Source organism: Polistes fuscatus, unplaced genomic scaffold (assembly GCF_010416935.1).
Source record: "Polistes fuscatus isolate 324 unplaced genomic scaffold, CU_Pfus_HIC Scaffold6, whole genome shotgun sequence".
Classification (NCBI taxonomy): Eukaryota; Metazoa; Arthropoda; class Insecta; order Hymenoptera; family Vespidae; genus Polistes; species Polistes fuscatus.
Genome location: NW_025113140.1, coordinates 4,855,555 through 4,876,697, shown reverse-complemented (window position 1 = coordinate 4,876,697; position 21,143 = coordinate 4,855,555). Strand labels below are relative to the sequence as shown.

At 33.7% G+C, this 21,143-nt stretch overlaps 1 protein-coding gene across 4 annotated transcripts in view; it reads left to right on the top strand.

Moving 5' to 3' along the window:
* Positions 1-14,039: 14,039 nt before the first annotated feature.
* LOC122523543 (hemicentin-2-like) overlaps positions 14,040-21,143 on the top strand; it is a 73,991-nt gene continuing 66,887 nt past the window's right edge. For 2 of the 4 annotated variants that reach the window (XM_043645363.1, XM_043645365.1), the window contains exon 1: positions 14,040-14,121. The gene's annotated coding sequence lies outside the window, so the exon portion shown is untranslated. Of the gene's footprint in view, positions 14,122-14,671; positions 15,684-21,143 lie in introns of all 4 variants that reach the window. The other 2 variants (XM_043645362.1, XM_043645361.1) reach the window with 2 other exon arrangements.

The window sequence follows — 21,143 nt, the reverse complement described above, 5'->3', positions numbered from 1 at the left end:
AGTATTATTTTAAAAAGAATAGTAATTTGTAATCAATTGTAATTAATACTTTTGGATTACCCTATTTTTGTGATAAAAATAGAGAGAGAAAGAAAATAACATATATTAATGTATTATTTTATTTAGAATAAAATGTCTACAAATGGGGTGAAATGAATTGTTAAAAAATTTGATTTGTCTATCATTTGCATTGTTTTGTTTTTATTGATGCCACTTTGTTAAATGTAGCTTGAAATGGAGATTTATAAATAAAAACAAATAACAAAAAATGGTAAACGGTGTTGATAGGTATTTCTGTTGACGTCGAACTCGTTCGATATTTTGTAAAATAATTTATTGCTTTTCTGCTTCTCTTCGTTTCCTGGTGAATGCACGATAAGAGACAAAAATTATTCAAATCCCGAATGGATTTTGTACTCTTTCAGTCTCTCTCTCTCTCTCTCTTTTTCTGGTAGCTTGTTGGAGAGAACTTCGTTGCTTCCTATTACGTTGCAAAACTGATACTCCCATTCTCTCGGTCGCTTGGTTCGTTGTGTGCGCAAAATCTTTATTAAGCATGCTAATCGCGGACACGAACAAATTGCTGCTATGATCGTAAAAGCTCTCTCTCTTTTTCTCATCCTCTTTCTCTTTCAACAACCCTCTTTTACTCTGCCTGTTTTGTAATGGAGGGACAGTACCTATCAAAATAATTTATATCCTGCCATAGCTATCAACAATTCTATTTTCACGCAGTTTCAAGTATTTTATAATCGAAAGGGATGATTGTTAATCTCGGATTTAAAAATATATATATATCGATCGCATCGATGAAACAAAATTGAAACAAAATTTGAATATTACCATATCTGATTCCATTTTAACGAGTTGTCGTGATGCTTGGGGTAGTATGTATTCCAAAATAAAATAAATTCAAATAAAAATTTATATCAAGATGTATATAAATTCGAACCCATACGAATGTAAGACAATCTTAAGTTATCTTAAAGTTAAGGGATGTGTATATGCTGTTGTTAGTGACGTATGTTAAGAAACTATAGTTGATTATGACCTGACGAAATTAGTAAAGCAGAGGTACGACGTCGTCAACTACTTGGAAAGTTTAATCGGCCTTCGGCCAAATTCTGAAACAGGATTCCTTGCGAGTAACTCCTCCTTTCCTCTAACGTTCCTTCTAGATTTCAAGTTTCAGGATGCTGCTTCTAGAGCTTTGTGTGTCGCGGCGGGTCTCTCGTAGCTCTCCTAGTAAAAGCCATTTTCACGAACACTGAACTCGTAAATCCGTTCGAGTCGTGCTTTCTCCCCTGCTCTGTAACACGTCCCACCCCAGCCCTCCCACACCTCTACCACTAACACCACCCTTCAACTAAACCTAACATACATTTCACCGATGTGCCCTCGTCGCATGGCCAGGAGAATTCCTTGAAAATTCCTTGCCAAGCTTTTGCATAAGATTTTGCTCGCGTACCAGTCAATTTTACGCCACCGAAAAAGAAGATTCCTCTCTTTTTATCTCACGTTATTTTATCTATATGTATATATATATAGAAAAGTATTCAGAATAATATGATCAGGAATTTTAAAAACATTTAATTAATGTTGGTGTATTATATTTTATTTAACTTCTTGTTTCTTTTTCTTTTCCAAAACATATCTTAATTTGGTATCCCAATTAAAATATCAATCGAAATAGTATTATTATTTTTATTTAATAAAAAGTCATTAGTAATGACTTTGAAAGAAATTATTAATGTAAGAAATATAGATTGGAGCTTAGAAAGAATTATAGGATTTTTTTTATTCCATTGAGATTTAAATCTTTGAAGGATCAAATCAGGAGGTATACTATTTAATACTTATATATATATATATATCAGCTTCTTAAAAGATAAGAAGGAAGAAGAAATCCATGTCTTTGGTGCTGGCCTACACAATATGTCAGAAAAGTAGCTTTTCTAAGGGATCATCCAACGGAAGTCCTTGAGAAAGAACGTCACCCTTTTTTATCCATTTGGGGAGAAAAATCAATATCGTAAAAAACTTAATATTTTTTTCTTATTGCTGTTGTTGTTGTTGTTGTTGTTGTTGTAGTTGTTGTTGTTGTTACATTTCTGTTCTTTATTAGCATTTTTTTGTATTTTTTGTTGATGTAACACCATAGAAGCCATTTTTTTTCTTCAAAAGCCAAATACAATCGAACTTACAACACCAAATGTGTTATCGAGTAAACGAAATTTCTTAAGGATTTTTGGATGTTAGGTTATTTTACGGGTATTTTATGTAGTTTAAATATTATACGAGGATCGATCAATCGTACCACTCCTTTGATCGTTCAAATTGGTTTAGCATAATCGGAAGATTAAACGACATCTAACCATATGCATGATATATTTACCAAGTACTCAAATAAGATTACAAACAACTTTATCTTCTTTTTTCTATTTTTCTATTTTTATCGTTGAAAATGAGAATAGGTTTTCTGTGTGTAGTTTATCTTTCTTTTTTCAACTTGAACGTATTACGAGATCAAAAGTGGCGTGCGTGTTGTTGTCGTCTATTCAGGATTTAACACGCGGATGATATCTAAACGTAAAAATAAAAATCTATTGGAAAAGCATTCGAAATGTTGACACAACTTGCTGCCATCCTTGAGTGGATTTATTCGGAGACTGAAAAATGGTACGCATATATATATATATATGTATATATACGTGTATAAATACATATATATATATAAATGTATATATAGTGTATATATACGTGTATAAATATAAACCTATACTCGCAAGTATTACTTTTACCATTTGGTTCTGCTGAGACTTTAAAAAAAACCAAACCAGAGATTCGTTTCTAATCGCAGCTTACCACGCATCTCGTGTCTTTTTTTTCCCTATGCCCTTTTTTCTTCTCTTTTTTTTGTAAGAACACACTACAGTCTTTTCCTTCTGCATTTTTTTCTACCCTCGTTTCTTTTTTTTCCTCTCGTTTACGATCGATCGTTCGTATACCTTTTGTCGAAGTTTCACGAATGTTAAAAAGAGATAGAGATAGATGAAAAATCCGATAAAAACGTGTACGTCTTAATCGGGCACGTTTGAAAATATTCGGAAATCGTATTGAAAATTATTTTCGTATCTCGAAATATCGGATCTAATCCATGGTCGTTAAGAAATTTTTTTACCTTCCCCACTTAATTTTTTCGATCTCGTTGATTTTTTGTTGTTGTTAAACAACTTGCCGTTTATTTTTTATCGCAAAACCTTATCCGACAATGCTGACTCAGAAAATGAACTTTATGTTTTTTATTCTTCTTTTTTTTTTAATAATCAGACAAAGAGAAAGAAAATATTTGACCTAGTAATTTTTTCGTCGTCAATTTTTTTTTCCTGGGTCCATTTTTCTTTCAAACGTTCGTCCCCAAATAAACCTTATCGATATTAACGAAAAGTGTTACACTTCGGTGAATACTCAATGGGTGGAGAGGTGGGAAAGGATGTAGGAGGGTTTCCGGATAATGATGTTAATAAATTTGTATTTACGGAATATCTGGTTTGTCAGGTAGCCTAGGTTATTTTTGTTTTCCAGGTACTGTGAATCTTCCCAACCGATCCTTTTTAGCCAACGGCATAAATATCCCGATGGTAGAATAGTGGGAGACTGAGGTCATCGGGCGTGGAACTTTGCCCGAATCCCTTTCGACCCTTTCTCCCTTCCTTTCATTCTGTCTCCTCTGGGATTTCTAGATTAAGTATATACCTAATCACATCCTTTAATTAGAAAATATATGCCCTACGCTTTCTTTCACGTGTGCTTGTATTTCCTTTTTCTTTTTGTAAGATATATTATTGGCTCAATAAAACTAATGAATCTTATCATTATAACATTAAATATTAATGATTATATTTTTAATGGTTAACAGTTTACATTATGTACATGACCATAATTAGATAAGAGTTAATGTAAATTTATTACAATTTTTATTATATATATATATCCCCAATATTTTTTGTCAGAGATATCGAAAGGGGGAGAGGGGACGAGTTGACAAAAAAGGTTTAGACTTTTTTTCGTAGAATGTTTATATAATAGAAATAAAAGAAAAAGTATTTTTTGATTCTTTAACGATGTACACTTAAAGACTAAAAAGAAAAAAAAAAAGAAAAAACAAAAGAAACAAAAAGAAAAATCACAGAGAAACAGATAAAAGGGGATGGAAGGTAAATCTATGAATAGGCAATCGTGGAATATCCAAGAATGTAACTTTTCCTGCGATTTCGTTGGGAAAGTCGTTCGAAGGACGCAACCTACTTCGACTGGAAGTCACGATACGATGTTGAGAGAGAGACTTGAAAGTCTACCCCTTGGGCGCGTCTTGGGAAATCGATCGAAACTAAGGAGACAAAATTTGTCAGCCGGAGGAGCTTTCGCCTTCTGAATATCGAGTTTCGGTGAGGGTCTCTGCCGCGTCTCGTCGCGTCGGCTTCACGACTACGCCTTGAGAAAGAGAAAGAAAAAAAAAGAAAAAAGGAAAAAAAGAAAAAAATAAAGTCAAGGTAAATTGTAAGAATAAAAATAATGACACAACAAATTGGATTTAATAGGTGACAAATTTTAATAGCACCGTTTTTATCCTATAATTTCGATTTCCTTTCTATAAAAATAAAGTCCAATTAAAATGTGGTGTTGTATCAGTTGAACAAAAAATTGGGGTGTATCATTATTTTTATATTATATGATATATATATCAGAGGAGAAAGAAAAATAAAAAGATAAAAATAATAACACCACTAAATGAGTAAATAAGTACAATTCAATAGAACTATTTTTATTCTTCTACTTTTGATTTCATTTTTACACAAATAACGTTCGATTAAAATATGATTTATGAGTATAAAATCGGTAAAACGTCATTTCAATTATACATCTTCAAATTTTTCTAATGAAAACAAATATATCTTTGAGTGTGACATTTATGTTAAAATTAGTGTGATATTTGTTTCAGATTTTTTTAATTTTATTTTAAGGAAGGTTACGTGTTTAGGTCAGAGAAGTATCAAATTTATTTTTATATTACACAAAAAATATAACTACCCTCATTAGAGTATTATTATTTTTTTCTTTTTCTCTATCTTATTTTTTTTTTTAACCTTTGACTTTGTTAAGAGATAACGAATCCTTTGTTGTTAACGATAAGTTTGTGAAGAAAGGTTCGAGTAAAGATGTGCTCGAGTAAATTCAACGCCTGTGTACTTCACGGACCCTGGAAGGTTAATGTTACGGAAGCAGTATGGTCGTTCTCTAAACTCTACGGTGAGCACTAATGTTCGGAAACAAAAGATGCTAGGAACGTGTATCACGTACAGAGAAAAAAAGAGAGAGAGAAAGAGAGAGACTACTTGAAAGTACTATGGTATTTTTTGCTTGAAATAGAATAAAATTATCTAATCAAGAAAGTATCTGATAAGATAAAAGAATCAACACTTAAGCGGATAGATTTAATCCTCAAAGATTATCTCGTCAAAGAAATTTCATTTAAAAAAGATTACTATAATTAATCAATTTTAAATAATTTAATTTTTTGTTGCTGTCATTTATATAAATAATATACAATACAAAAGACATTGAGATATAATATAATTTAGTATGATAGAAATTCATATTCAACACAGTACTAAAATTGTGACTAGTTTTCATTCAACGCAAAATATATTATAGTGCATGTATCCTATTTAACTTAATATAGAATAGTATTTGATGGATGTTCGTGGTTAAAGTTAACAACCGAGTCATAGAGTACAAAGTTAAATATTAAAATAAAAGAAAACTATTTCATTAGTTAACGATATTTACTCGTACATTAATTCTTTCGTTGAATAAAATAATAAAACAAAGAATTAAGGGTGAATTCGATAATACAATTGATTTCATTAATCCAAGTTGTTGCATTTACACGTTCTCGCAGCTATTAGAGAAAGAGAAAGAGAAAGAGAAAGAGAAAGAGAGAGAGAGAGAGACAGAGACAGCGATGACAAGCAGTTAGGAGAGTACGACCTCAAAGTGATCAAAGATATGAGGGTAAGCGCAAATGTAGGATAGACGTGTTTACGTCTTACACCCTGCGGCCTCTTGTGGTAGACGCAGACGCGTACAAGGAAATGCGAGAGAAGGTAGGCACAGTTTCACAAAAGCACTTCTCTCTAAGGGTTCTGTAACAGTACTAGTATGATGGGTGAAGGAGGAGGAGGAGGAGGAGGAAAAGGGGTAGATGGAAAGGGGGACTAATCGAGCAACAGTCGTCGTCGTCGTCATCGTAGTCGTCGTCGTCGTCCTTGTCGTCCTTGTCGTCTTGTTCGTCATCCCCTCGCCGTGCACAATTGTAATTTCGAGTTTCTCAACGAAAGGTCGCGAAGGGTTGAAGGGTTGGTTGGTTGGTTGGTTGGTTGGTTAGATGGTTCGTTCGTTCGTTCGTTGGTTGGGAGGTTTCCCTCCCTTTTTCCTACTAGTAGCAGACGTCTCGCATTAAACCGACAAGATGATACGAACGGAACGGTAGATACTAACGGTTAACGTAATTCCCTAGAATTCGTCTAAATTCCTCTAGCGTACTATCTAACGAACGAATTTCTTCCCTGTTTCAACAGAACGAATTGTGATTAGCTAGGACACACTTCACGCATATCAACGTAGCTCCAGTTTTCTTTGTTCCTTCTGTAGAAATTTCTTAAAGGATACCTCTTTTTATTCTTCTTCTTCTTCTTCCACTTCTTCCACTTGCCCTTCGTTCGGTAATCGTGACGAATGAATCTCTTCTATGCATTGAATTTGATGATTAAATTCTATGGTTGACGTATGTGTCGGTTGGTTGCGTGTATGTTTGATGTGGGATGTAATTAAACGTGCCAGTACTGTTTACTGCTCAAATGCGTTTCTCTGATTTCATTCTCTGCGATTCCTTCCATGAAAAATATTCGGAATTCTTGAAATTGTTTGACGATATCTAACGTTTATGAAAAAATTTATATTTAGTAGTATGATACTTTATGGTCATTCTGCTACAATTTTGAGTGGCTTTTAATTTGATTTTTAAATTATATTCTAAATCATAATAATAAATATGCTAATAAGTTAACCATCGCTGATGACAATTATCCTAAATTAAATTTATGCATGGTCCGAATATTGTTGATTTTTACGTACGAAATTATCCACAAAATTATTTACAAATTTTTCTACAAATTTATCTTTAACGGTGATATACTTCTTGTTAATGTTTAGTTTGAAATACAATTTCGTTTCCTTTTTAATGGGATGTGATAGGTTTGTATTTGGTATTATTTTTGGATAATATTATGAATCAATATAGTAGATGGTCATGAGAGATACTTAATAGTCTGATTTGCAAACGCAGTGACCATCACTGATAAGAGTTTTCCTGGGTTAAAATCGTTTTATGAGTCCCGTTGTAAAGCTCACAAAATGCCAGATATCCAACAACCGTTTGGAGTAACAGTGAAAGCCCTCCGTTACGCATCGACCCGTAATAACAGCAGCTAGCTCGACATTTTACTTTACCACAGTTTATAGGGCTGACCGCTCTACGGCACTTTGTTAATGTCTCTCTACCCTTTTCTTTATCAATCCCGACACTTGCTTTGTATTATTTGGGAAGCTGGATTCCCTTTGTGTTGAAAGGATTCTACATTTGAAAATTTCATATATCATACAATAGGATTTAATGTTAAACATATACATATACATATATATATATTTGGTAAATGTTATAATAAACGAGTTAAGATAGAAACAGATTCTTGTATCCTTGTATTTCTTATGCAATAAATGTTTTGAAATACTAATGAACTTTTCTACGAATATCGGAGAGAGTAATTTATTTTAGGATACTTCGTTCGATCGAGTCCGTGCTTTTTGATCGTAAATTCATATAAACGATTCTAATGTAAGACTGAAATCGTCTAAGGAGTTGGAGAATGGTGGGGGGGGGGAGAGTGGGAGGCTAAGGTTAGTAAAGTGGGAATCTCGTTTAAATTTCAACGAGACGTCGGAGCGAATAATCGTAACGTTTGTTTGTGACGTACCAACCCTTCTCTCTACCTTATTCTACCCTACTACTTTACCTCGAGGCATCGTAATCCAAAGTACTTTCGAGACTAAAGCCCAATGCTCTTCGCGTTAACTCTCGCGACCGACTAGAAATGACGTAATCGCGGTACTAGCAGCTATATAGCTGTAGGAGTAATAATTCTCATCTCGTACTGAAATTCGTACGTTTGGGTGCGTTCCTACGATGCATATTACATGGATAACATAAAGTTTTCGGTTAGGCGAATTAGCGAGAGAGCGCATTCAAACACCGCTCTTGAAGTTTCCAATTTGCTACATTTGATGCATTTAAGAGGAAGATAGAAAGAGAAAGATTGATAGAGAATTTTGAAATTTATGGGTGGAAAGGAAGCGTGGTGGGAAGGGGGAGGGGAGATCGTTTAATTCCCTTAAACGATAAAATCGAGATTAAATTTCATTTAAATCATGTCCTATGTTTGTGCGTGTGACTCTCTCTCTCACTCTCTCTTTATTTTTTTCTTTTTCTTTTATTTTTTTACACTAACTTCGTAAGGACAAGCAAAGTTTTTATCGCGAGTATAAGAAAATAAAATACAAAGATATGGTGTGGGGAGGGGCGGAGGGGAGAGGCGGAGGGGAGGGGGAAACATAAAATCGCTTTTCGCGTTGAGTTGCCCTTTTACAATATCACAAAGCGATCCATCTTAAGAACTGACCGTTCTCAACGGATCGTTGCATGACCGGTTTTCCCTTGAAAACTAGGTCTCTCGTTTCCTTTCGTCCTCGTCCAACGTTCTCGTGGTCGTAGTAAGGTGATTACGTTGTAACTATTAAAGCTCTATTATACGTTCAAGTAAAATGTTACGGTAAAGCGTGGAAGATGGAAGAAAGGGAAGAGGGATTCGTGGAACGGAGCTTTATTAATAACGAACGTTAAGTAAATTTTCACGAATAATGTTTAAACGGTAGAGAACGGTGAAAAATAGTTTCCGAGATATATAAATAGGATTTTTCTATTTCTCGATGAAGAGAACGTTCTTTTAGTTTTTCAAATGAAACATTTCTTAAAGTATTTCTTTATTTGATTTATACACAAATATATTTTATCAGCTTATTCAGAAATTCATTATAAATCGGAAATAGAAAAACTTTGTGTTCGCATATTTTTCATAACAAATTACGATAAAAATCAATTTAATTATTTTAGAAAAAAAAAGAAAAGATAAGATTCAACGATCTTTAACGATTTTAGATTCGTTACTAATTGTAAGACGAGTTTTTTTTATTTTACACCGACTTTTACCGAGTGGAAAGTATCGCGTATATGGTTTTTTTCTTTTTAAGATCTTAAAAGATATATATAAAAGAAAATTGAAAAATATTGAAGTATGGATCTTTTGATCGAAAGTCAACATTAAAAAACATAAAAGAAAATCCTTGACAGTAGCTCGAAAACTTGTTCGTTCTGTTATAATGTAGGAAAGTAAAGTTGAAGCAGTTAGTAGAAAAGCAAGGCGTTTGATCGTTAGTCACGTGTCACAAGACGGGACGGATTCAAATTAACCAGTTAATAGGAAAGTTCAAGGGAACCGTCGCCGTGCGTTTCGAAATCGAAGGGAAACAGTGCTTACACCGTTACAATTTAAGGGTCTTAAGATAGAAAGAGAAAGATAAGAAGATAGATAGGGAGAATTTTCGAAAGAACGGACAAGGATAGAGAGTTTGTTATTGCTGAAGTTTCGTCAGTTATACTAATAGCCAATTTAGTTTGCTTCAAACGTAAAACGCACGAGTTTGTAACTGTTGAAGAAAATCAAATGCATGACGAATACAATTGTCTCTATTTGACTTCTTTAAAGTATTTAATTATTTAATTTCCTTTAATCTTTATAATCATGATTCTATTGTACTTAATTGTTTTTTCTTTTATTTTTATAATTTAATTAAGCTTACTACATACGTAATTGAATAATTATATATAATATATAGCATAAGAATATATGCAATATAAATTTATTTCTTGTGAATTTCTTTTTTTTTTTATTCCTCTTTTATTTGTAACTTAATATACGAAAATTAATCACCTTTTATCTTAATTAGTTGATTATTTTAAAGTTATATTTCCATTTGCAAGTCAACGCGTAAACTTAATTATAATTATAAATAATTATTAAAATTGAATTACGCTTTGTATGGTTTAAATTAGTTGCCGTTTTCTTATACGTATTCGTAGTTTTGTTTACTCAACGATCTAAGGGAAACCACAAAAGCAGGCCCTTTTTGAATAACTCCTAACGATACTCTCTTATAGTAAAATCTTTAGGATTCGGTAAACGAGCGTATTTACTCTCGTTAAGGACGAGCATAAAAAGTAAAGGGCGATATTGATTTTCTTCATGCATCTCCCTCGTTTATATCGATTATAGGCATCCACGAAAAACCTCGGCTAAAAAAAAGATAGGCTAAAGAAAAGATTTCGTTTAAGGAGGGGGAGGGGGGTGCCCAATCGGTAATACGAAATGTTCACTTCCATAAAGAATTTTCTTCCCTAACCGTAAGTTAGAAAAGGGCGTAGAAGAGGAGATTGAAAAGTTCTTCTAGGGAAAGTGTCTTGTTCCTTTTCCATCTTGATTTCTATCCTCCCTTTATTCACCTCTTCTCTGTTCTCTTCCTTTTCACGCCCCTTTTTTCAACCTAAATCAACACCATCAACACAACGGACTATCTCTTTTGAATCTTGCGTAAAAACTTTTCGACGTGAATCGGATCAATTATAAAACTAACTCGTAACTAGAGTTAATCTTCTATAACCTAATTTCATTTTATTTTCTTTCTTATTTTTTTTTTTCTAGAGAGAAATGTTTTAGAAGTAAATTTGTTCCCTTTTTTTTGTTTCTTTTTTGTTACGTAAATTGAGGAAAAAAAATATGATCGTTTATATTTAATAAATATTTGACTTTTTTGTTTGTTTATAGTGTCTTTGAACTTTTCTTCCAATAAAAATTAATAAATGTTAGAATATTTTTAAATTTAATATCATTTCCAAATTTTCATTATAATAATTTTGCACCCATACAAATACACACACACACACACACAAAGAGATATTTAAGAATTTCTTATTTGAACTAGTAAATAATATAATAATCATATCAAAATTTGTTATATAAAAATAATACAACGAATTTATGGTCGACTTATTTTCAGATATTTTTTCGTATTTTCCTTTCTTTTCTCTCTTTTAAATTATTCTTCTTACATTTTCTCTAAAGAATTATTTATCCCCCCATCATAATCTCAAAGATTAATTGCTCGACTGATAATCGTGATAACGTCATCACAACCCATGCCAATCTACTGGAGGGCAAAGATTCCCATCCAGAGAGTAGTTATTAAAACTCTTCATCTTTTTATTCTTTCTTTTCTTTTTTTACTTTCTTTTTATCTTTCCTTTGACAAAAAAAAATAAGAAACAGAAAAAGAAAATGGATAAAGGAGATTGAACAATGGTAGGACGGGAGAGGATTTTGAATCTCTCTCTTGGGAGTGGAAAGAAAAAAAAGAAGTAAAGAAAAAGAAAAAGAGAAAACTAAAGAGAAAGGGAAAAACTGGTATACGATTTTATGTAAAAGTGGGAAAATAAAAAATAAGAAGATATTGAAGAAGAAGTAGAAGTAGAAGTAGAAGTAGAAGTAGAAGTAGAAGTAGAAGTAGAAGAAGAAGAAGGGAAGAAGAATTAGTAAAAAAAAAAAAAAGAAGAAAAGAGATTTAACGAGCCTGCATTGTTGTGATTTCGAGATGAAAAATTGAAGTGTTCTTGTTGGTGAATAAATGACAACGCGAGGACGACGATTACGCAACTGAGGATAAGAAAAGAAAAAAAAAAGGAAAGGAAGGAAAAATGGAAAACAAAAAAGAATCCTCCCAAAATGGAAAAGAAAGAAGAAGAAAAAACGAATCCTCTCGAAGATTTTTTTCAAGAAGGAAGAAGCGAGAAAGAAAGAGAGAGAGAGAGAGGCACCTGTAGAAGAATAAAATCAATAGCCTCTTGATGAGGAACCAGTGGTAATAATGAGAAAAAAAAAGAAAGAAAGAAAAAGAAGGGATGATGGATATCGCAATCTCTTTTTGGCAACCCTTTCAACCCTCTTTTCATTGTCCGATCGCTTATTCTCGCTTTTCGTGCTATGAATCGCGATTTTAACGAAGCTCCCCTCACTCAAAGGGAAGAAAAGTGTAAGAGAAGTGCGTCTTCGAATTAATCACCCTTTTCATTTTATTTGTCTCTCTCTCTCTTTTCCTTCGTCTACCCCTCTAACTCTTATTTCTTATCGGCCACTCTTCTTAATCTCAACGTAGGATACTTTCCGAGCAAGGCTTTCTCAAGTTCAACGTGGTTTTGAGGATCGCGCCAACACCGCAGCAGCAGCCACAGCCTCACCACGTTCCATTAGCGCTTCCTACGAATTTCCTCCTTCATCCACTCCTAACTCCTAACCTCTCCCTCCGCCCACGACCTCTTCACCACCCCGTCCCAATCCTCAACAATCATTTCACTTCCCCTATCTCACTATTCAGTTTACTTCTCTTTAAACGCTCGGATGAGAATACATAGATTCACGTTCGTACGTTCACGTTGATACATTCACGTGCATACATTTCTACTAACACATGTATACATATATATATATATATATAGAGAGAGAGATTTTCGTATTTATCAGAAAGTTTATATGATTTAGAACGAGGGTTTTGGTGGATCGTTTAACGATCTACCATTTCAACGTTGCTCCACAATTTCCAGCCTGTTTGCTTCTTCGAGGTTTGGCATGAAAATTCAAATGCACGTGTTTTCTCCGTTCCAGATATTTCGAAGCTTCCCCTCTCCCTTTCCCCTTCTCCTTCCCGCCACTCTGCCGCCCCAAGTGCCTCCGTGAAATTTTCATTTTCCCTCGCTTTATCATAAACTCACTCTTAACACCTTTAAAATATTCTTTATAATTATACGTATGTATGTATGTATGTATGTATGCATGCGAGTATGAATATATACTAAACTTAAAGTACATGATATATGTAATACAGATTATGCTTATTATTGATATCAGTATAATCGGTCAAAATAAGTTGGTACACGTTGGTAAGCGTTTTGTTATAGTTTAACAATTAATTCTTACCCAAAGCAGAACTCCTCGTTAGAACGTTGTAATTAATCATTATACTTCTCGTAATACTTTCTCGTATAGAAATAGAAAAAAAGAAGCAAAAGAAATACATATATATATATATAAGAAAAGAATAAATAGGGGGAGGAAAGGGGAAGGGGATTTATAGAAAAGCTATTCTTTGAGAATAAGAAAAAGAAGAATAAAAAAAGAAACTCACCTAACGATCTCTTTCCTATACCCAGAGTTGTAAATATATTGCCGATGGGCAAATAAATCTGGATTCGCCATTTCGAAGTAGAAGTAGAAGAAAATTCTCTGACAACGACGACCAGAAAGTGCGAGAGCTCTTCGAGAAATGAAAAAAAGGAGGGAAAAAAAAATAAAAATAATAAAAATCCAAATCCAAATAAGAGAGCGAGAGAGAGAGAGAAGGAAAGAAAAGAAAGAAAGAAATGAAAGAAATGGTAAGAAAAGGTAAAAGGGCTTTTTCGGGATGTAGAGAAGAAAAAAAAGATGAAGTCACCGTTGGTTTTTGGGGGGGGGGGAGGCGGCACGCGTTGGGTGGTGGTGGCGGTGATGGTGATGGTGATGGTGATGGTGGTGATGGTGGTGGTGGTGGTGGTGGTGGTGGAATAGGAGGAGTATGAGTATGAGTACAACGATGAGGGGGTGGGTTGGAGGTTGGAGGTTCGAGGTGGTGGAGAAGGAGGTGGAGCAGGAGAGTTAGCGTAGGGTTCCGAAGAAGGGGCATGCGCGGTATCCGGGGGTGCAGCACGGCTCTCAGGGTTTAGTCGGTTTCCAACAACACGACGCGTCGCTTGCGCATTCACGTCGGCTCGTGTTCGTTCATTCCTTCATTCCAACGTTGTTCGTACGTTCGCTTTTAACAATATATATATATATATATATTACACCCCTTTACACCCGCACCGAACTCAACCCCCGTATCGTGCCACTACCCCCACCCACCCCCCTCAGTCAGTCGGCCCGTTCTCTTTGGCGGCTCGTTCGCGCGCATCCTCGCGCGGCAACAAAAGAATTTTCAAAGGAAAGCTAATTTGTTAAAAGGAATAACGTAGGGCAAACCCTACCTGTCGGCGCGTTCACATTTTTTTTTACCTAGGTGCGTTTTTCTTTCTCTTTTTTTTCTGTTGCGTTTTAATTTGTTGTTGTTGTTGTACGAGGGAGGAGTGGTGGAGAGAGAGAGAGAGAGAGAGAGGTGCTCTCTTTTTTTTTCTCTGTATTTCCATCTCGTTCAATAATTTTTACAGTTTTTTCTTTCCCCTTTTTTTATTTTTCTCCTCTTCTTTTTTTTTGGTGAGATGGGGTTTCCAGAACATTGATTAATTTTTGTTGATTTTTTTTTTGTTTTTTCATTTTTTTTCTCGTTTCTTTTTCTATTTTTTTTTTTTTTTGAAAAGAGAAGAAAAGGAAAAAGAAGAAGAAGAAGAAAAGGTTGACTCTTGTAGTGTGCGTATTTCTTCTTTTATTTCTTCCAATGGGAGGAGTCGAGTTCCCTGAAAATAGTCTTATATCTTTGACCTCTTTTCGTGAGTGTGACGGATAGTGAGCTATGAAAGGAGTGATCTCTCTTATTCGGGATATATTACGGGATGAGGATTCGCGTAATATCGATTTTAAGGACGATGAAGGACGATCGATCTAGTGTACTTTTTGATCGGTCAATATTTTCTTTCTTTCTCTTATATTAATCTCTTTCTCTCTCTCTCTTTCTCTCTCTCTCTCTCTCTCTTTATCTCATCAATGGATTTTAATATGGTGGACAATCGAGATCTATTCGATCGATGGTGTTACTGGTGAAAGTGATAATTCGCGTTGAAAAGAAGAAGAAGAAGAGGAGGAAAAGAAAATTATCAAACAACGACGAAGTCGACAAATTTACAAGAAAAAAATGAAAAACAAATTATAAACATAAGTAAAATAAACTGTCGTTTTATCGATTGTGTTTGTTTTAAAAATATCGCTAAACTAAAAATGTTAATTCAAAAAGAGAAACAAATACAAAGTACAGTTAATCAAGTGTATGCCATATAAAATCAACATACAAATACAATCATAGTAACTAATTATTATTATATTTATTCGAAATTGTTCTTATCTACCGCATTGTGTTACCGTCATTGCGGTGAACGGCGCGAAAAAGTGCGCGTAACTTCGATCGACCTTCGGTTTCCGTCGAAAACCATAGGGCTCTTCCGGTTGTAGGACCAAAAAGAAAATTGACGGAAAGGAAAGATATAGAAAACTGTTAGTAAAAAAAAAAAAAGGAAAAGAACAAAATAAAGGGACTAATTCTATCAAGGATCTTTCTCAACGATACAATATCTACTACCAACTACCAACTACATACTACTGCTGCTACGATCAAGAGGAAACAAGCCAGTTCCCGCTTATTTTTTCTTTCTTCTTTTGGTATGTACATATATACATACATATGTATGTAGGTATGAGTGAGAATTCAATTTATGGATCGATGCTTCGTTAGCTGGAACGATACTTTCTATTTGTTTCACCGTCAAAATTTCTCTATACGTTGGTATCTATCCGAGACAGATATTGAATCGTTGAATCACCCCTTCCTCCCCCTACCATTATATTTCTCTCATTCCATTGATATATCTGTGTGCGTGTCTCTCTATGTGTTTCCGTCGCGTGTGTATAACTTTAATGTGTACGTTTTCAGTCATATATTCTACAGTACGCGTTCGAGTTTAAAATATTAAAATCCTTTTTCGTGATCGTGATTCTTACTAACAGTTTCATTGATATAATTCTTTTCTATTTATCCGACAAAGATTCCAAATTTTCTCTTCTTCTTCTTCTTTTTCTATTTTTCTTTTGTTTTGTTTTATTTTTCGTGATTTAGGTTGGAAACGAAATTCTTATCTTTATTTCGAAAATTTTGAAAAGTATTATTGTATTTAGGATAGTATGATACATGAATTCAATTTAAAGGGATAGGTGTGTTATTTAAGTAGTGGGGGATATTTCAATTAGATGAATATCGCTGTTATTAGACAAAATCATGAAACGGTATTAGAATTTAGGGATTGATTGTACGTTACGAAATGGACGTTCTAGCGATATTCAGCCATTTATTCGGCTTTCTCGACGTATAATTTTGCCAATTGCCCTTCCTTCCATCGATCCATCTGTACTTGAAAGGGTTTCGAGACATCGATATAAGTACATATCTAGTATCTCGTATACATTTTATCGAATAATATTTTTCTTTTGCTTTCTACTTTTTTTCTCTCGCAAAATTGTAACATACCTTTTTCCTTTTTTTTTTCCTTTTTTCTTTTTTATTCTCACAAAAGGGAGGAAAAAAAGCAACGTTAGAAATAATTTGAGCACGTTACGTAAATTCGTACGGGTTTCATTATTTTCATACTGAATTTTTTTTCATCAACTTTTTCCACCACCTAACACATTTATTTTCTTTCGTTTCCAGTTTTTGTGGTTTCCTATAGAAATAGTAGAAATGAGGTAGAGGTTTGGGAGGTTGTGTGAGAGAGAGAGAGAGAGAGAGAGAGAGAAAGAGAGAGAAAGAGAGAAAATGTAAGTACATACTTGTAACGTTGTAATTGAATAAAATTATAGCAAACGAGTAAAAGTATCTATATATCTATGTATTTTTAACGTATATTTTTGTACGTATATTTGACGTGAAAGTTAAAAGACAATTACGTGCACTTTAAGAGGAGAATGCTATTTGCTATTGGTTAAACCACAATATACGAGTCGTACGTACCGTTCAGTTAACGTTTAGATGTATAGGTAAATTGGGAGAAAAATTTACCAATTGACCTGAATGGGTCGATCACGAAAAATCGAAAGATTTGAATAATTTAAATACTTTAAAAAATTATTTATTTAATTAACTATACATTATTAATTGTGCTATATAAATTTCATTTCACTGTATTCAATTTTGAACTCGTATTTACATGACTTGTTACTAACCCGTTAAATTTTATGATTCGATCTTCACTCATAAAAAAAAATGTTCTTTTACCTCTTACAATAAGCCCATATTATGACAATTTAATTGAATTGTAATAACATCAAAGGATATTTGTTAACTGCTATGCGAATACTTGGATAATCTAAAATACCTTTGATATTAAATGTAACACAATCAGATGTAAATGAAATGCAATTAATAATTATTCGATAGATATGATTATTTTTATGTAAAACTTCGAATGTATAAGGAATTTTACGATATTATTATATTTTCAAATATAAGAGTCAACTCGTGTATGGTTATTCTCCCAGATCCGTGGATTTCACTCGAGACGAAAAATTTCATTTTATGCTGTGTGATATTATGAAAAAGAATACACAACGGATATCTCTCTCTTTCTTTTTCTATTTTTCTATTTTTCTATCTCTCTCTCTCTCTCTTTCTCTACACAACCACGTCGACTTTCCTTCGTAATAATGATACCATTGTATTACCGGATGCTTGAATCGTGACGTGAAATGCAATTTTCCGAAGAAATGTTTCTTCGTCATCCCGTGACTAAAACAAAGCTGTTACGAAAGAATGAGAAAAGGAAAGAAAAAGAAATTCACGAAATATCCTGCATCATAATAATTCTTTATAAAACATTTTTCAACATTAAATGTAATATTTTTGTTAACCTCGGTCTTCCAGATATTAGAACGGCCAATAAATTATGTAAAAATATTTAACATAAGGTTAACCCCGAACTTTTTAAAGTGTTCTAAGATTCCCAAGACGATTTTAAAAATCAATTACACGTTATTTATTCAACGTATAGAATAACGAGAACCAACCTGGGACGTTTTTTAAAGTATAAAAAAAACAAAAAGTAAAGAAAATTTAATTGATAAAAGTCTGGAGATAAGTAATTAATTTTGAAAATCACTGAAACTTTGATAAATTTCAACTGTCACTTTATTGATCAATCAAATTAGAAAGACGTATGATTAAACGATAACGATTTAAAATTATTGTTGAAAACAATTGGCACGAAATGAGTTAAAATACGAAAATTTATTATTCTAATACGTGGAAAGCTTAAAAAATCATGAAAAATATGAGAGAATGAACATTTCCAAATCCATTAATTAAGATAGATCTTTGTGCCAATTTGAAACTTCCTAGGTATTAACGCATAGTACTTTGTTGCTATTTTATTAGGACATTTCAATTGATTAATATCTAACGTTTGTATATATCGGTATGCAAGAGATTAACTTCGCGTCGCATTTGCTTATCAAATATCCAATTTCGATTCGGATATTATCGCTGATTCATCGACATCCTATTGCTCTACCTAACGCTTGCTGTCGAAACGTGTTAGTTCCATTATCCATGTACTCGATGAATATTGCTTGCTTATTTATCTGTTTGAGATAAATGGCTGTGGTTTAGTGTACTATAGTTCGAATATTTTGTTAACTATTGTCAATCGCACAATTTCAAGAATATTCATAATTTAACTACAATTAATATTATCGTTCGCATTCAAGTTTCTAATATAATTAAGAAAATAAATAAATAAATAAAAGAATTATTGAATTTATATATATATATATATATATATATATATATATATATATAGAAATAATATCGCGGATAATATTTCATCCGATTAAACCGATGAATATATATCTTACAAACAGGATAATGAAAAGTTTTGATTAAATGAATCGATCGATTTTGAGAAGATACGGTAATAGCCGAGTGTCGTGATATCTTTTAGTAGCAATTTCGCAACCGTACGAAGGGGAAGTGATTACGCCTTGCAAATGAGCATCTCGTAGTTAGGTCTAGTACGTTGTTCGATAATTACGTCGTTCGAGTCGGAAGTTTCGTAGGTTGGAAGAGAGACCAACCATACAGAATGTATTTCTTCTCAGTTTGTTCTTTGATAATTAAGATCAGAGTTACGTCCGGTTAACAAAGTATCCACGTTTCACGAACGTGATAATTTTTAATCCGAAAAGAAACAAATTGTAACAATTAAGAAAATGTGAAATAGAAAAATGTCGGTATGAAAACAGAAAAAAAGAAAAAGAAACAATAGGAAAAGAAGTAAAAAAGAAAGAAGTGAGGGGGAGGTGATAAATGAAAATGGAAGGTGAAGAACACCCGGGACTTGCGAAAGTTGCACGTTTCGGCCATTTAATTCGATGGGACGAGAATTAGTAATGTACCTTTGATAAAGTCACTCCTCCTCTTAGAATTCACTCTCATTTCCCACCCCCACCCCCACGTTCATTCCCCGTTTCTCGAAGGTTCCTTCCCCTAGCAAAGTGCGGAATCGCCGGTTCGGAGCTTTGCCCGCGAGGCAAAGAAGCTTAATTATTCAAAGACGAGGACAATTCCGTTATGCGAAGACCGAACTCTCTCTTCGGGTCTCGACCCAGGTATTTTATTTTATGAAAGTAAGTGAGAGAGAAAGTGGGATAAGTTGCAGTTCGCGATGGAACGAGATGATGGGAATGCGAGGAAGAAAGAGAGGAAAGGAGGTGAACTCTCTATAATCCTTATCAGGTGTATTACCCGTAATCTTGCCTGTTAAATGGGGGCTTTAGTCAGGATTTTCTGCATTAACACGAACCGTGTCCTGAGTATGGCCGTTGAATTGCCTTGTAATACTTCGCTATTTATCTCTCTCAATTTCTATACTCGCCATTCGTTTCGATTCCCATAATTCTATAGAGATTATTTTACTTTGATTTCATTTTTTTTTGTCCCGTTAATTGGAAATCACTTATGATTTTGGATTGGTAGAACGATTGTTCGATCAGTATTGTATAGACTGTGCAATTTCAAAATACAATTTTACAATTTGTTTACCATTTCGTTTCGATTAATGTAGAATTAAATAAATCTTTATTTCTTTTTTCTTTTTTTTTTCTTTTTAATTTTTTGGTCAACTTTATCGATATTTCGTGATAATAACTCGCATGAGAACAGCCAGAACAATTATATCGTTGATTAGCGGTACCGTGTACTGTCGTTATAGTTTAACTCGAAAATTCTATGTCCAGTGGTTTTCAATTGTTGAAAATTTATCGCCTCGATCTATCTCTCGTCCAACCCTTCTCCTCATCCAACCCCTGAACCCTCTCCTATCTCTCTCAACCCTCAACCAAATTTCTCCCCGCTTACCCTGATTCCCGCTCGCGTAAACGCTCGTGCAACCAGTGAAACGCATATGGCGCGCGTACGTTCGAACGCACAAGCTTTGCGATATTTTCGCGGCAGCTGTTTCTCGTAATTCATTGTAATTAACGATACCGATCGGGGCATATATTCTTTTTGTATTTTCCTATCCGCGATCGAGAATCTCGCGTAACAAGCGCAACAACGTTTTGCTCTCTCGTCAGGATACGCGTTCTATTTTCTATCCATGGGATCATTTTCAGTCGAATCATAAAGTCCATTTGTCTCATTTCATTACTAACCTAGATAATATTTTTCAATTAACGTTCGACTTTACGTTCATAATTTTATTTTGTAGGTAGACAAAAGAAAACAATATATATATTCCGGTTAATGTATAGAATGCAAGAATTGTATAGACTGCACGGGGCATTTTATAAAATATTCACTAAGATAGGTAATGTATATTTTCAGCGTATTTTAGTACACTGCCCGGTCAATCTATAGAATGTCCAGAGGGTTTTGCTCAATCTAAAATATATACTCTAGTTGGTTATGTTTATGGAACACATAAGGTTGCGCCAGGATTATTCAGCTCAAAAAACCCTGATTGATGCATACATTGTAGATTGACAAAACCCTTTAGGAATTCTATGCAATGCCCGGATTCTTTACATTGACCGTTACATATCTATATACATATTTTAATTCGTTCAAGAATTTGT